Genomic DNA, 16697 nt, shown 5'->3' with positions numbered 1-16697 from the left:
TACATCATAAGTCATTTCCACATGAATGACAAGATTCATGTCACACTCTGTCCTTATTTTAATATTTCCCATTATAATTTCCTTTGTACATACAATGGCAACTGCCTATGTAAACTTGTGACACTGTAATTACACCCTCCCGCCAGTGGTGATGTTGCAGCGCCTCCACTGGGCAGAGGGTGCCATTACCTCGTGACAAGTTTACATAGATAGTTTTCATTATAAACAGTGGTCAAAGGAATTTATAATGGGAGAATTTGACAGGGAGTGTGCACAGGTGTTAGTTTTTTTTAAATATAGATAGATAGATAAACCCGCACCATCTGAGATCAGTTCACTCAGAACGGAACCAGGGACCTTTGGTCTGTCCAGCATGTGATGCAGGGACTGTGTCCGATCATGTCCTCATCCAAAATCCACACACGTCCCCTTTTCAGCAGTGCTCACTGGACAGTGATCAGGAGCAGGAACCCTGTCTAATTCATCTGCTCTCTAACCCATGAGCACTGATGCCAATTATTTAGTTGAATTTTACAGCACAGAAGGAGGCCATTCGGCCCATCACAGCTGCGTCGGCTTTCTTAAAGGGATATCCACTTAGTACTGTTTTCGTCCCCTTTAAAATTTTCTAACTATTTGTATTGGTATATTTAAATATTTATATTTTTTAGAAGCTATTATTCTGGATTCTGCTATTTCTGGTGGGGCATCTCTACGTCCAGGCAACACACTGTGCGAAACAAAATTCTATCCTTTGCCACTGACCTTTGGGGGATTAAATTCACGCCAGCCAGTTACAGGAGCACACACCTGAAGGAATAGTTTATTTTCGGCGCTCCCCTCAGCACTCGCGCTGGAGCGTCAGCCTAGATTTTGTGCTCCAGTCTCTTGAAGTGGGGCTTGAACCCACGACCATCTGACTCAGAGGCGAGAGAGAGAGCGCTACCCACTGAGCCCAGGCTGATTTATGACTGCAATCAGACAGCACAGAAAGAGGCCATTCGCCCCACCGTGCCCCTGCCGGCTGTTTGAAAGAGCTACCCAATTAGTCTCACTAGCCCCCACCCCCTTCCCCACAGCCCTGCATTTTTTTCCTCCCCTTTTCAAGTGTATATCCAATTAAACAAATCCAAAAAAATAAAAATCACGCATTTGAATAAAGTTCGTTGAACCCATCAGGGCTGGGCGGTAGCCCGGGTTACTATCTGATCCTTGACTGAGTGAGCACTCTGCTATGCAGTGAATGCAATTGAGTTACTGGCAATGTGACCCTCGCCTGACTGACGTGCCAGTGAGCCAGAGAAAGAAGCGGAAATTTCCCAGGGCCGGTCCTGCCCGCCTTGAGCTCCCCAATCAGCAGCAAGGGGCAGAATGGAGCCCAACCCCGTTGGGGAAACGTGGGTCTTTACAGCGTTCAAACTGAAATCTTGGCTGTCATGAGACTGGCGCAACAGAGAGGAGGGGGAATCAAGCCGGCTTGATGACTAATTCACAAGCTCTCTAGAAGTGAAAGGGGGCCTGGGATTCACCAGCAGCAGCTCCTTCCCACACTCGTGTCAGTTTTACATCGACCAGAAATCGACAATGACTTGAGCCAAGTACTTTATGTATATGTAATAAATATATAAATAGACGGGGCTCTTGTATTTAAAGCGCTTCTTTCGGGAAAGATTGAGAGAGAGAGTAGATGGGCCGGTTTTAAGTGCATTTATAAAGAGGCACTTTCTCTGAGACTGCTCCGGACTTGTTTTTTGAAATCAAGTTTATTGACCGAATTGTTGCTGCCCGATCGGCTCAAAGCATTTGTTTGTTTATTTTTTTTAAATCACTCTTTGACTTCACTGGTTAGGAGTTGGTGCTCTTTCCCCTATATTCCCAGCTGGTCCGAAACGGGAAACATTTAGACCTGGAGAGTTTCCGCAATCGAAAGTGACATTGGGACCCAGTGAGCAGGATTGTGTGTGAGTATATTTGGTGGTCGGCGTGGGAGAGAGATCCTTTGAATTTTCTGCTGTGGTTTTTTAAAAAATTTCCTCGTCCTCCTCCTCGATGGCTTTTCTGCAGAAGAGAAAAAAGTTTAAGTTTCTAGTCAGTCTGACCCTCGAGGAGCTCTCAGCCGTGCCTTTCGTGAATGGCATCCTCTTCTGTAAGATCCGCCTCCTCCACGGGGAACCTTCACCGACCAGTCCTCCAGGTAAAGAGATTTAATTGTCCTTACTTCTCCTATTTTCATTTATTTGTGTGTGTGTGTGTGTGTGCTTTTTCTTTGTTGAAATTTTGGATCCTGCCTAAACTAAAATAAGTAAATGAAATACAACACCTTTCCTGACCTCGGGACATCCCAAAGCGCTTTTCAGCCAATGAAGTATTTTGTGAAGTGGAGTCACTGTTGTAATGTGGGAAACGCGGCAGCCAATTTGCGCGCAGCAAGCTCCCACAAACCGCAATGTGATGATGACCAGATCATCTGTTTTAGTGATGTTGGTTGAGGGAGAGAACGCCCCCCGCTCTTCTTCGAAATAGTGCCATGGCATTTTTTACGTCCACCTGAGAGAGCAGACAGGGCCTCGGTTTAACGTCTCATCTGAAAGACAGCACCTCCGACAGTGCAGCACTCCCTCAACACTGCACTGGGAGTGTCGGCATGGATTTATGCGCTCCAGTCTCTGGAGTGAACCCACAGACTGTCTGTCTGACTCTGAGGCAAGGGTGCTACCCACTGAGCCACGGCTGACGCCTGGCATTAAATCTACCTAATAATGATCACCTTTACTTTCTTCCCGTTGTCACACTTTTGTCACACTTTGCGTTTCCCATTATATAAATGGGCCCAGGAATTTAATGAGACCTGTTTATGTAAACTGGTCACGCTGTCATTGTGCCCTCCTGCCAGTAATGGGCGCTGGTTCTACATCTCCCAGCTCCTCAGCCTCTGTAGCAGAGAAACACTTAGGCTCCAACCGACACTACTTCTCGCTGCTTCCCAAATTGCCTTAAGTGCTGCTATTTAACTTTAAAATAATATCAAATAAAAATATATTGCATTAAAATAGTACAATTTTAAAATGGGGCCTGGATTATGTCTGCGTGCCTTGATTCAATTATCCCCCACTGTCTAACCCCACTTTGCCTGAAGACTACGATTGGTATTCACCACAGGAGATCGACTGGTAATAAATATCACACCATCTAGACAGTACCTTGTCAGGCTGAGAGATGCCTCAAAGTGCTTCCTACAGTGATTGACTGTTATATTGACACCATCCACTCTGCACCAGTGTACGGCCCTATAAACAGCAATGAAGCTCAATTGTCCATCCCCCCCACTTCCTTTGTCCCACCATTGGTGGTTGTGCCTTCATCCACCTAGGCCCCAAGCTCTGGAATTCCCTCCCTAAACCTCTCTACCTCACTCTACTCCTTTTAAGATGCTCCTTAAAACCTACCTCTTTTGTCCTAATATCTCCTTATGTGGCTCGGTGTCAGATTTTGTCCGGTTACCCTCCTGGGAAGCGCCTTGGGATGTTAAAGGTGCTATATAAATGCAAGTGATGGTTATGAAAGAAATGTTGGCCAGGACATGGGTGTGTTGTTCTGCTCACTAATACTGCAACAGACATAAGAACATAAGAATTAGGAGCAGGAGTCGGCCATACGGTCCCTCGAGCCTGCTCCGCCATTTAATAAGATCATGGCTGATCATCGACCTCAACTCCACTTTCCTGCCCGCTCTCCATATCCCTTAATTCCCCTAGAGTCCAAAAATCTACCTATCTCAGCCTTGAATATACTCAATGACTCAGCATTCACATCCCCCTGGGGCAGAGAATTCCAAAGATTCACAACCCTCCGAGTGAAGAAATTCTTCCTCATCTCAGTCTTAAATGGCCGACCCCTTATCCTGAGATTATGCCCCCTGGTTCTAGACACTCCGGCCAGGGGAAACAACCTCTACCCTGTCAATCCCCATCAGACCCCACAGGTACAGGCAGAGAGAGCCTCGGTTTAAGACCTCATGGAGGACAGCAACTCTGAAAGTAGCACACACCCTCAGAATCAATGGCAGGAGCAGAATCCAGCATAGCTTTGAAAAGGGAAGTGGATAGATATTTGAAAAAGAAAACAATCTAAAAGGGTATGCAGGATATGGCCTAAGGGTTAAGTTACGAGGAGAGATTACACACAAACTAGGGTTGAATTCCCTGGAATTTAGAAGGTTAAAGGGTGATCAGATGGAAGTTTTCAAGATATTAAAGGGAACTGATAGGGTAGATAGAGAGAAACTATTTCTGCTGGTTGGGGAGTCTAGGACTCTGGGGCATGGTCTAAAAATTAGAGCCAGGCCTTTCAGGAGTGAAATTAGGACACTTCTACACACAAAGGGTGGTTGAAGTTTGGAGCTCTCTTCGGCAAATGGCAATTGATGCTGGGTCAATTGTTAATTTTAAATCGGAGATTGATAGGTTTTTGTTAACCAAAGGTATTAAGGGATATGGGCCAAAGGCGGGTATATGGAGTTAGATGGCAGATGAGCCATGATCTCATTGAATGGCAGAACAGGCTCGAGGGGCTGAATGGCCTCCTCCTGTTCTGATCTTCCTATGACAGTAGCTAGCTCCTTTAGCAAGCCAACACAGGTGTGATGGGCTGAATGGCATGCATTTATATAGTGCTTATCGTGACCTCAGGACATCCCAAAGTGTTTTACAGCCACTGAAATACTTTTTTGAAGTGTATTACTGTTGTAATGTAGGAAATGTGGCAGCCAATTTGCGCACAGCAAGGTACCACAAACAGCAATATGGTAAATGAACAGATAATCTGCTTTAGTGATGTTGGTTGAGGGATAAATACTGGCCAGGGCACCGGGGAGAACTCCCCCCCCCTGCTCTTCTTCGAAAAATGGTGGCCGAGGGATCTTTTATGTCCACCTGAGTGAGCAGGCGGCACCTCCGACAGTGCAGCACTCCCTCAGTACTGCACTGGAGTGTCAGCCTAGATTTTTGTGCTCCAGTCTCTGGAGTGGGATTTGAACCCACAACCTTCTGGCTCCAGATTTCTACCAAATGTGCCAAGCTGACAAAATAAACAGCCTGAAGGTGAAAGCCAGGTTAAAATTTCAGGTGGGGGGGGGGGGTGCGGTGGCAGTCTCTTCAGCAGCTCCTCTTTTAGATGGTTTGTGCAATGCATTCCCAGCATTTTCTGTGTTCCTTCCAGATTTCCGGCGTTCCCGGTTTATAACTAAGCAATCCCCAAACGTTAGAATATCATGACGCCAAAATTTGGTGGGGACAATAGAAAGAGGAATCCTCTGCCCGCTCCCCCTCTTGCCCACCTCCAAATGCTCAATGGAAAGTTCGACAATGGTTAAGAAACGGCAATAGTTTCGACGGGTGATTGAGGGACAATCCAATGGAGGTGTTTAAGATGATTAAAGGTTGGTTGATAGGGTAGATGGAGAGAAATCATTTCCTCTGGTGGGGGGAAGTCCAGAACAAGGGGACATAACCTTAAAATGAGAGCCAGGCCGTTTAGGGCTGATGTCAGGAAGCACTTCTTCACACAAAGGGTAGTGGAAATCTGGAACTCTTTTTTCCCCCCCCCCCCCCCCCCCCCCCACAAAACGCTGTTGAGGCTGGGGGTCAATTGGAAATGTCAAAACTGATATTGATAGATTTTTGTTAGACAAGGGTTACAGAACCAAGGCAGGTAGATAGAGTTAAGATACAGATCAGCCATGATCTAATTGAATGGAGGAACAGGCTGGAGGAGCTGAATGGCCTCCTCTTGTTCCTATATACGCGCAGTGCCAGAGGTTCTGGCCCCTGGTTGACCATCTAAAACCCTCCCTGCATTTCTTGTTTGTGCTGTCCCAATTGTTTTAGTGATGCCCCCCCCTTGTAATAGTGAGCACTTGTCAGGAGTTGATGACTACTTTGTGGCCAAGTCAACCTTTAGCCTCAGTGGGTAGCACCCTCGCCTCTGAGTCAGAAGGTCGTGGGTTCAGGTCCCACTCCAGAGGCTATAGCACATAATCTAAGCCGACACTCCCTGTGCAGTACTAAGGGAGTGCTGCACTGTCGGAGGTGCCGGCTTTCAGGTGAGACGTCAAATCGAGACCCTGTCTGCTCTCAGTGGGCCTAAAAGATCCCATGGCACTATTTCGAAGAACAGTGTCCTGGGCCAATGTTTATCCCTCAACCAGCATCACTAAAACAGATTATCTGGTCATTGTCACGTTGTGGGAGCTTGCTGTGTGCAAATTGGCTGTCGTGTTTCCTACATTATAACAGCGACTACACTTCACAGTTCTCAATGGGCTTTACAGCGCTTTGGGATGTCCTGAGGTCATGAAAGGTGCTGTATAAATTCTTTCTGTTTCGTTCAAGACCAAATAGAACACAGATCAAGAAGGACCCAGATCCAATCCACAGTCTGTTCGGAGTGGGCTTCAGCACCCTTGGGTTAGATAGGTTCCCAGTCCTGATCTCTGTCCAGTGATGACCCCCCCACCACCCGCCCCCCCCCCCCCCCGGCTCCTTGCTGGAAACTTTGCATGTGTGGATGTTGGGTGAAGACAGGATCTTGCTCGGCTGTGATGCTCTCCGTGGTCGACCAGCCCGTGGACACTCACTATCTAAGCTCGCGTATTAAGAATGGCCACATGAGGGGAGGTAAGGAAGGGCCGCCCAATGGGTAAATAAACATAAATACAAAAAGAAAATACTGCAGATGCTGGAAATCTGAAATAAAAACAGAAAATGCTGGAGATACTCAGCAGGTCAGGCCATCTGTAGAGAGAGAGAGAGAGAGAGAGAGTTAATGTTTCAGGTCGATGACCTTTCGTCAGAACTGGGGTAAAAAAAAAAAAATCCCACTGTACAGGGCAGGAGCCTGCCGGAGAGCATGAAAACACTGCTTAAGGTTTTAATAAATCAGTCGGTGGGGACGGGCAGCGCCAGCTGAACTCTTGCCCACCCGCGGTGCCAGGTGTTTGCCGTCACTGGAGTGGAGCGCGCAGACAGGGGCCTGGTGCAACAGGCTGCTTGCAGGAGCGCGGTCGCCATGGTGATGTGGCCACTGGTAGGCCTGAGGTTGAGGGCGCCGCTACCATCGCCAGGGAGACCGTTGCCATGCCGATCTTGGCACTGCTGCACCGTGGAGAGATGGGACGCGGGTCCGTGCCTGCAGTTCCTCACTCGGTCAGTTCCTGATTCCAGCTCAGTAGGCCATGAGTGGAGCCTCAGAGACACTCACTCAGCAGCAGTGTTCCCTTGGAATTATTCAAGAAAGAGTTGGATATATTTCTTAAGGCTAAAGGGATCAAGGGATATGGGGAGAAGGCAGGGACAGGCTACTGAATTTGGATGATCAGCCATGATCGCATTGAATGGCGGAGCAGGCTCGAGGGGCCGAATAGCCTACTCCTGCTCCTATCTTCTGTTTATGTTATGTATTTTTTTGTTTGGGGGGGGGCCCGCTCGGCAACTTTAATGGAGCTGCGGGAGCCGTTCAAAATTCCGGGCGAGCGCTGCTTTTTTTTCTATTTTAAGACACGGTGGCATAGTGGTTAGCACTGTTGCCTCACAGCGCCAGGGACCCGGGTTCGAATCCGGCCTCGGGCGACTGTCTGTGTGGAGTTTGCACATTCTCCCTGTGTTTGCGTGGGTTTCCTCCGGCTGCTCCGGTTTCCTCCCACAGTCCAAAGATGTGTGGGTTAGGTTGATTGGCTATGATAAATTGACCCTTAGTGTTAGGGGGATTAAATACGTGGGGTTACGGGGATCGGGTGGGATATGTGTTGGTGCAGGCTCGATGGGCCGAAATGGCCTCTATCTGCACTGTGGGGTTTCTGTGATTCTGTGAAAAGCCACTTCACAATGCTTAAAAGGAACATTAGTCAGCAGGGGTCTCTCACGGGGGCAACAAGTGATGGGATGCGGGGGCCCAAATGTCCGGGGGCCACTGAGGCAGAATATGCTCACATTGAAACCTGTTCAGAGCCTATTGCACCAAATTGGCTGTAAAGCGCTTTGGGACGTCATGAAAGGCGCTGTAGAAATGCAAGTCTTTCACTCTCTGAGGTGGCCGAGCATCACTCAGTTGTAACCAGGGATGGGCAATAAATACTGGCCTTGCCAGCGACGCCCACCTCCTAAAGAATTTTTTTTTTAAATTTGTGCGCGCAACGTCTTTATTCAAATCAGCTGATAATTCAGATTTGGAGCTATTAAATCCCTCTGTTGTTATTTGAAATTGCTTAATTCAAATTATTAGCTACTTAATTTTTTTTTACAAAGTTTTACAACAAAAAGCCTTTTTGCGTTCAAAAATCATGAACTGGTTGTGATGGAGTAAATAATGAGAAACTGTTTCCAGTGGCAGGAGGGTGGGTGACCAGAGGGCACAGATTTAAGGCAATTGGCAAAAGAACCAGAGGGGGAGAAATATTTTTCCGTGGTGAGTTGTGGTGATCTGGAACGCGCTGCCTGGCAGGGTGGTGGCAGCAGATTCAATAGTCACTTTCAAAAGGGAAATAACTACAGAAAATGCTGGAAAAACTCAGCAGGCCAGGCAACATCCGTGGAGAGAAAATAGTCAACGTTTCGGGTCAAAACCCTTTGTCAAGACTGGAGAAGCACAGGAAATGAAATAGATTAAGAGGCCAGGCTGGGAGAGAACAAAAGAGAAGTGAAGAGACATTAAGAGGTATTCAAAATGAGACGAGATGGTGATAGGACTGGTGGAGACAAAAGACGGCTCTAGATTAGGTGTGAAATGCGCTGGCAGAATGGGAGACAGCTGCCATGTGGGAGCGAAAAAAGGGGGGAGGGCCAAAACAAAGGTGTGGATAAAAAATATAAGTAAAAATGTAATGGGGGTCGAGGTTATGATCTGAAATTGTTGAACTCGATATTGAGTCCGGAAGGCTGTAAAGTGCCTAATTGAAAGATGAGGTGCTGTTCCTCGAGCTTACGCTGAGCTTCCGTGGAACAATACAAGAGCCCGAGTACAGTGAGGTCCAAGTGGGAATGGGGCGGTGAATTAAAATGACAGGCGACCAGAAGCTCGGGGTCATCCTTACAGACTGAACGGAGGTATTCCGCAAAGCGGTCACCCAATCTGCGTTTGGTCGCCCCAATGTAGAGGAGACCACATCGTGAGCAGCGAATACAGTATATTAAATTGCAAGAAGTGCAAGTAAATCGCTGCTTCACCTGGAAGGGGTGTTTGGGGCCCTGGACAGTGGGAAGGGGGGAGGTATAAGGGCAGGTGTTGCATCTCCTGCGCTTGCACGGGAAGGTGCCAGGCGAAGGGGAAGGGGTGCTGGGGGTGATAGAGGAGTGGACTAGGGTGTCTCGGAGGGAGTGGTCCCTACGGAATGCTGAAAGGGGAGGGGAGGGGAAGATGCGTTTGGTGGTGGGATCACTTTGGAGGTGGCGGAAATGGCGGAGGATGATCCGTTGAATGTGGAGGCTGGTTGGGGTGAAAGGTGAGGACAAGGGGAACCCTATCGTGTTTCCGGCGGGGGGCAGGGGTGAGGGCAGAAGTGCAGGAGCTAGAACGGACACGGTTATTTCGGATTTCCAGCATCTGCAGTATTTTGCTATCGTACTTTCAAAAGGGAATTGGATAAATACTTGAAAAAGTGAAATTTGCAGGGTTATGGGGGTAAGGGCAGGGGGGAGTGGGGCTAATTGGATCGCTCTTTCAAAGGGCCGGCACAGGCACGATGGGCCAAATGGCGGCCTCCTGTGATGTAAGATTCTATAATTAGCATAGAAAAGCATCACCTCTATCTCAGAAATGACTTTGGAATTATTGGGAATAGACTGTACGTAACCTTATTTTTGTGTGTTTATTAAGCAAGAAGTTGGCTTTGAGCTTTATGCCAGATCGGTTGCTGCCAGAACAACAAACACATTGTTTTGGTGAAAAATATTTGCATCGATTTGGTATTTGCTTTTCAAAAAAAAAATTGGAAGCTGTTGCCCATTTTTTGTTTTGTAGGTTTTGCGACTTCCTGTTGGCTAGAGGGGCGGGGGGAGAGGGGGTTTTTGACTCCTGCTCTGTGTAAATCTGGACTTGTGGAATAGGTGCACATCTGAAATTCCAACAACAACTTGAATTTATATAGCGCCTCTAACATGGTAAAACGTCCCAAGGCACTTCACAGGAGCGATTATCAAACAAAATTTGACACCGAGCCACATAAGGAGATTTTAGGGAAAATGACCAAAAACTTGGTTAAAGAGGGAGGTTTTAAGGAGTGCCTTAAAGGAGGAGAGGGAGATAGAGGTTTAGGGAGGGAATTCCAGAGCTTAGGGCCCAGGCAGCTGAAGGCACGGCCACCAATGGTGGGGCGATTAAAATCGAGGATGCTCTGGAGGCCAGAATTGGAGGAGCGCAGATATCTCTGAGGGTTGTAGGGCTGGAGGAGGTTACGGAGATAGGGAGGGGGGGCAAGGCCATGGAGGGATTTGAAAACAAGGATGAGAATTTTAAAATTGAGGCGCTGCTTAACCGGGAGCCAATGTAGGTCAGCAAGCACAGGGGGTGATGGGTGAATGGGACTTAGTGCGAGTTAGGACATGGGCAGCAGAGTTTTGGATGACCTCAAGTTGACGTAGGGTAGAATGTGGGAGGCCAGTCAGGAGTGTGTTGGAATGGTCAAGTCTAGAGGTTGGTTGAGGTGGGGGTGGGTTTGGTTCCTGCATGGTGTAAATCAGGATTTGTTGTGGAATATATGCAAATCTGAAATTCCCTCCAATGAAGTGCAATTGCGACACACAAGATTTGCAAGTGCCCCTACACCACCCCCCCCCCCCCCTCCAAAACAAAGTGTGACAGACTTGGCACACTGATTTCATTATGTTAACATGGTATTTTGTCCCACCTATGTGCCCTCTGCTTGGGTGTCAGTTTGTGGCTCAGTTAGTAGGCCACGTCATCTTTTTTGTTATGTTTCAAAATGGTTAGCACATTTACCAAGAAAACAAGGCTCACTGCACTTCAAAGTAATTAATTATAGGTGAATTTTTAATTACATGCTTTGAGGCATTTCTGAAGAACTGGAACATACCGCACTGGCCCCTGAGTCAGAAGGTCCTGTGTTTGAGGCCCGCTCCAGGGACTTGAGCACATAATCTAGGCTGACGATTCCATTGCCAGTACCGAGGGAGCGCTGCGCTGTCGGAGGTGCCATCTGCCCTCTCGGGTGGACGGAAAAGATCCCGTAACAGGGGAGTTCTCCCCGGCCGGTGTTCTGGCCAATATTTTATCCCTCAACCAAAATAATTAAAAATGGATTATCTGGTCATGATCACATTGCTGGTTGTGGCATTGTTGGCCATAGAATCAGAATAGTACGGCCGGCTCTTTCGAAGAGCATCCAGTTAGTCCCGCTCCCCCCTCTTTCCCCATATCCCTGCAATTTTTGTTCTCCTTGAAGTATTTATCCAATTCCCTTTTTGACGGCTACTATTTAATCTGTATCCACCACCCTATCAGGCAGTGCATTCCAAATCCTAATCACTCGTTGCATAAAAATGGTTTTCCTCACGTCGCCCCGGTTCTTTTGTCAATCACCTTAAATCTGTGCCCTCTGGTTATTGGCCCTTCAGCAATTGGAAACAATTTCTCTTCATTTACTTTATCCGAATCCTTCATGATTTTAAACACCTCTATCCAATCTTCTCTCTGAGGAGAACAACCCCAGCTTCTCTCAGCTATCCACGTAATTGTATTCCCTCATCTTGGAACATCATGGGAGAGTTAAGGGTTAATAATAAAACTTCTTTGTATCTCGGAGCAACAGGCTTTCCAAGATACAAAAGGTTGGTTTCCAAGTGCCACGAGGAGCAAGCATGGCTTATCTTCTAAGAACATAAGAATTAGGAGCAGTAGTCTGCCATTCAATAAGATGATGGCTGAGCTACAACCTCAACTCCACTTTCCCACCTGATCTCCATATTCCTTGATTCCACTAGAGTCCAGAAATCAATCTATCTCAGTCTTGAATATACTCAACGACTGAGCATCCACAGCCCTTTTGAGGTAGAGAATTGCAAAGATTCACAACCCTCTGAGTGAAGAAATTCCTCCTCCATCTCAGTCTTAAATGGCTGACCCCTTATCCTGAGACTATGCCCCCTGGTTCTAGACTCTCCAGCCAGGGGAAACAGCCTCTCAGCATCTAAAATAACAACAGAAAATGCTGGAAAAACTCAGCAGGTCAGGCAACATCCGTGGAGAGAAATTAGAGTTGACTTTTTGGGTTGAAACCCTTTTTCAAAACTGGAAAGGAAATAAAATAGATCGAAGGCAGGGCTGCGATAGAACAAAAGAAGTAAAGAGACATTAAGAGGTATTCAAAACCAGACGAGATGCTAATAGGACAGTGGAGACAAAAGACAGCTGAGATTAGGTGTGAAGTGTACTGGCAGGATAAGAGACAGCTGCCATGTGGGAGAGAGAAGAGAGAAAAAAAAAAGGAAAAGTTGGGGGGGGAGGGAAGTTAAGACCCAAAACAAAGGGGTGGGAAAAAATATAAGTAAAAATGTAATGGGGGCCGAGGTTATGATCTGAAATTGTTGAACTCGATATTGAGTCCAGAAGGCTGCACAGTGCCTAATTGGAAGATGAAGTGCTGTTCCTGAGATACTCTCAGCATCTACCCTGTCAATCCCCCTCAGAATCTTATATGTTTCAATGAGATCACCTCTCATTCATTACAAACTCCAGAAAGTGTAGGCCCAATCTACTCAATCACTCCTTTATAGGACAACTCTCATCCCAGAAATCTATCTAGTGAACCTTTGTTGCACCGCCTCCAAGGCAAGTATATCCTTCCTCAGATAAGGAGACTAAAACTGTGCACAGTACTCCAGGTGTGATCTCACCAAAGCCCTGTACAATTGTAGCAAGACTTCCTTATTCTTGTACTGCAAACCCCCTTGCAATAAAGGTCAACATGCCACTGCCTTCCTAATGGCTTGCTGTACCTGCATGCTTACTCTCTCTGTTTCCTGTACGAGGACACCTTCCAATCCGCTGGGACCATTATAGAATCTAGGGAATTTTGGAAGATCACAACCAATGCATCCACTATCTCTGCAGCCACCTCTTTTAGAACCCTAGGATGTAGGCCATCAGGTCCAGGGGATTTGTCATCTTTTAGTCCCATTAGTTTCTCAAGTACTTTTTCTCCACTGATATTAATGACTTTAAGTTCCTCACTCTCATTAGCCCCTTGGTTCCCCACTATTTTTGGTATGCTATTTGTGTCTTCTATTGAGAAGATAGATACAAAATATTTGTTTAAAGTCTCTGCCATTTCCTTGGTCCCAGGAGAAATTATAATGGGGACTAAGGTTCCAGTAGCGCCCCGCTTCCCTCTTGGGGCGCTACCAATGAATTTCAGCCACGGGGGCACTAATTTTTTCAGGGCACTGTGAAGTTAGCGCCCCAAAGGGGGTGCGACTCAATTTCCCCCCCCCCCCCCCCCCCCCAAGACTCTAGATTCGGACTGCTTTTGCTGTCTTGAGTATTATCTACAAAAAAAGCTTGTGCAAGGAAATAAGTGATTGAAATGCCATCGACCATGAGTGATTAAGGTATAACTTATACGGTTATTAGTTATAAGGTAGTTTAATAAATATAGGTAGAGGGATCCGTTAACTATAGTATAGAAAGATAACGGTTAATAAAACCTACTATTCAAGGAACATAAGAACATAAGAAATAGGAGCAGGAGTCGACCATTTGACCCTTCGAGCCTGCTCCGCCATTCAATAAGATCATGGCTGATCTTCTACCTCATCTCCACTTTCCTGCACTATCCCCAAATCCCTTGATTCCCTTAATATTCAAAAATCTATCAATCTCTGTCTTGAATATACTCAACAACCAAGCCTCCACAGCCCTCTGGGGTAGAGAATTCCAAAGATTCACCACCCTCTGTGAAGAAATTTCTCCTCATCTCAGTCCTAAATGGCCAACCCCTTATTCTGAGATTGTGACCCCTGGTTCTAGACTCCCCAGCCAGGGGAAACATCCTCCCTGCATCTACCCTGTCAAGCCCTGTAAGAATTTTGTATGTTTCAATGAGATCACCTCTCATTCTTCTAAACTCTAGAGAATATAGGCCTAGTCCACTCAATCTCTCCTCATAGGACAATCCCCCCATCCCAGGAACCAGTCTGGTGAACCTTTATTGCAGTCCCTTTATAGCAAGTATATCCTTCCTTAGGTAAAGAGACCAAAACTGTACACAATACTCCAGGTGTGGTCTGACCAGGGCCCTATATAATTGCAATCGGAAAAACGTAGGTCATGAAGACTTGTTTGAGAAAAGTATATCTGAAGTAAACAACTACTGCTGTTTACGTGAATAGGCTGTGTTTAAAGGCTTTGGAATCAGATACATCGTGAGGTCTTATCTGTGACACGTACCTTTGATGTAGGCAAAATAAGATTTATAAAGGAACATTGTTTTCAACAGTGCTTTGGCGAGCTCAAAAAGTACAGAAACCGAAAGCCACTCTTTGTGTACAGTACAGGTCGATCAGCTGTGCTGTACATGAATCAAGCCTGTTCCGAGCACTCCACCATCAACTGTCTCGAGCTTACTCGAAGTGTGTCGTTGTGGATCATAGGCAGGAAGGAGGTTGACTAATAGCTGATCCTTAACAGGGAGTTTGCTGTGTGCAAATTGGCTAATTCCCTTGCATTACAACAGTGACTACACTTCAAAAGAAAGTACTTCATTGGCTGTGAAGTGCTTTGGGACGTCCTGAGATGGTGAAAAGCGATGTTTAAATGCGAGTCTTTTTTTCTTACTCACTCCTTGCTCGTGGGGGTGGGGGTGTTCTGAGCGGATTACTTGAATCCAGGCCTCTAGCCCTCGGCCCACACTTACTGGCTGGCTTTTGCAGGGCCCATTAACTCTCCCGATTTCCTTTGCTATCCCTTGAGGGAATCCCTGCGGAGCTGCCCCTGCCCCTGTATTCAACCGACACTCGCTCTTCCAGGCACGCGCGTCAATAAAATGGGCAAACAGGCCAGGGGGGGGGGGGGCAAAGGTCAACCAGAACGGGTGGAGCCGGTAACCACCGGCAACTCGGCCCTGCCGGGAGACGAGAGCCTGGCCAAGAAAGAAGTAAAAGCTTCAGTCTTGGTCCAAACAGCTTATTAACTTGGAAACTCTTAGCAACTCTACGCCTTGTGACCAAATTATTGGGAAAGCAGTTAAGCCGATCCTCTTAATTCCATCTCTTATTACCTCAGCTGCTCTGTGTTTGCTCAGCCCCACCTAGCTCCTTGTTTACCAGCTCAACCTCACCCTCCAGTCTAACACTGTGCAATACAATTCGTTCCTACATCATGTTCAGGAGATTATTGTCGACTCTTGTAATTAATCGTGTTCCAGCTGCTTAACAGCATGGGGAATTTGTCCAGAATGGATCCACACAGTGGGTCAGACACTGTCCTTTCTCACTCTGGGACTGGGTGGTGCAGTGGGTCAGACACTGTCCTTTCCCCCTCTGGGACTGGGTGGTGCGGTGGGTCAGACACTGTCCTTTCCCCCTCTGGGACTGGGCGGTGCAGTGGGTCAGACACTGTCCTTTCCCCCTCTGGGACTGGGTGGTGCGGTGGGTCAGACACTGTCAATTCTCCCTCTGGGACTGGGTGGTGCAGTGGGTCAGACACTGTCCTTTCTCACTCTGGGACTGGGTGGTGCGGTGGATCAGACACTGTTAATTCCCCCTCTGGGACTGGGCGGTGCAGTGGGTCAGACTCTGCCCTTTCCCCTTCTGGGACTGGGTGGTGCGGTGGGTCAGACACTGTCCTTTCCCCCTCTGGGACTGGGTGGTGCGGTGGATCAGACACTGTCCTTTCTCACTCTGGGACTGGGTGGTGCGGTGGGTCAGACACTGTCCTTTCCCCCTCTGGGACTGGGTGGTGCGGTGGATCAGACACTGTCAATTCTCCCTCTGGGACTGGGTGGTGCGGTGGATCAGACACTGTTAATTCCCCCTCTGGGACTGGGTGGTGCGGTGGGTCAGACACTGTCCTTTCCCCCCCTGGGACTGGGTGGTGCGGTGGATCAGACACTGTTAATTCCCCCTCTGGGACTGGGTGGTGCAGTGGGTCAGACACTGTCCTTTCCCCTCTGGGACTGGGTGGTGCAGTGGGTCAGACACTGTCCTTTCCCCCTCTGGGACTGGGTGGTGCGGTGGGTCAGACACTGTCCTTTCCCCCTCTGGGACTGGGTGGTGCAGTGGATCAGACACTGTCCTTTCACCCTCTGGGACTGGGTGGTGCAGTGGATCAGACACTGTCCTTTCACCCTCTGGGACTGGGTGGTGCAGTGGGTCAGACACTGTCCTTTCCCCCTCTGGGACTGGGCGGTTTAGACACTATCCTTTCATCAGTGGACCTGAGCTGACAAATTCAACACACCTGAAGGGATGAAATTTCAAAACAGTAAACATAGAGATTAACTTGGAGGTCTTAGTTGAAAGCGATGGTGAAATTAAGAAATATTATGTGAACAGTTTCTAGTTTTCACTAGAGGACACTAGCTTGCTGTCCATTTTCTGCAGTAGATGCAGCATTATATCGGATTACATAGGGTATACAGCACAGAAACGGGCCATTCGGCCCAACCAGGCCATGCCGGTATTTATGCTCCA

At 47.5% G+C, this 16697-nt stretch overlaps 1 protein-coding gene across 1 annotated transcript in view; it reads left to right on the top strand.

The window, feature by feature from the left end:
* Positions 1-1016: 1016 nt before the first annotated feature.
* The window catches only part of LOC147096019 (early estrogen-induced gene 1 protein-like), a 46676-nt gene continuing 30995 nt past the window's right edge, over positions 1017-16697 (top strand). The window contains exons 1-2 of the mRNA XM_085974984.1: positions 1017-1961; positions 2065-2194. The gene's annotated coding sequence lies outside the window, so the exon portion shown is untranslated. The remainder of the gene's footprint in view (positions 1962-2064; positions 2195-16697) is intronic.

This window comes from Somniosus microcephalus, unplaced genomic scaffold (assembly GCF_052327205.1).
Source record: "Somniosus microcephalus isolate GS21.2 unplaced genomic scaffold, FLI_Smic_1.0 unresolved_chr1, whole genome shotgun sequence".
Classification (NCBI taxonomy): domain Eukaryota; kingdom Metazoa; phylum Chordata; class Chondrichthyes; order Squaliformes; family Somniosidae; genus Somniosus; species Somniosus microcephalus.
The sequence above is the reverse complement of the archived record's forward strand: the minus strand, read 5'-3'. Positions and strand labels throughout refer to the sequence as shown.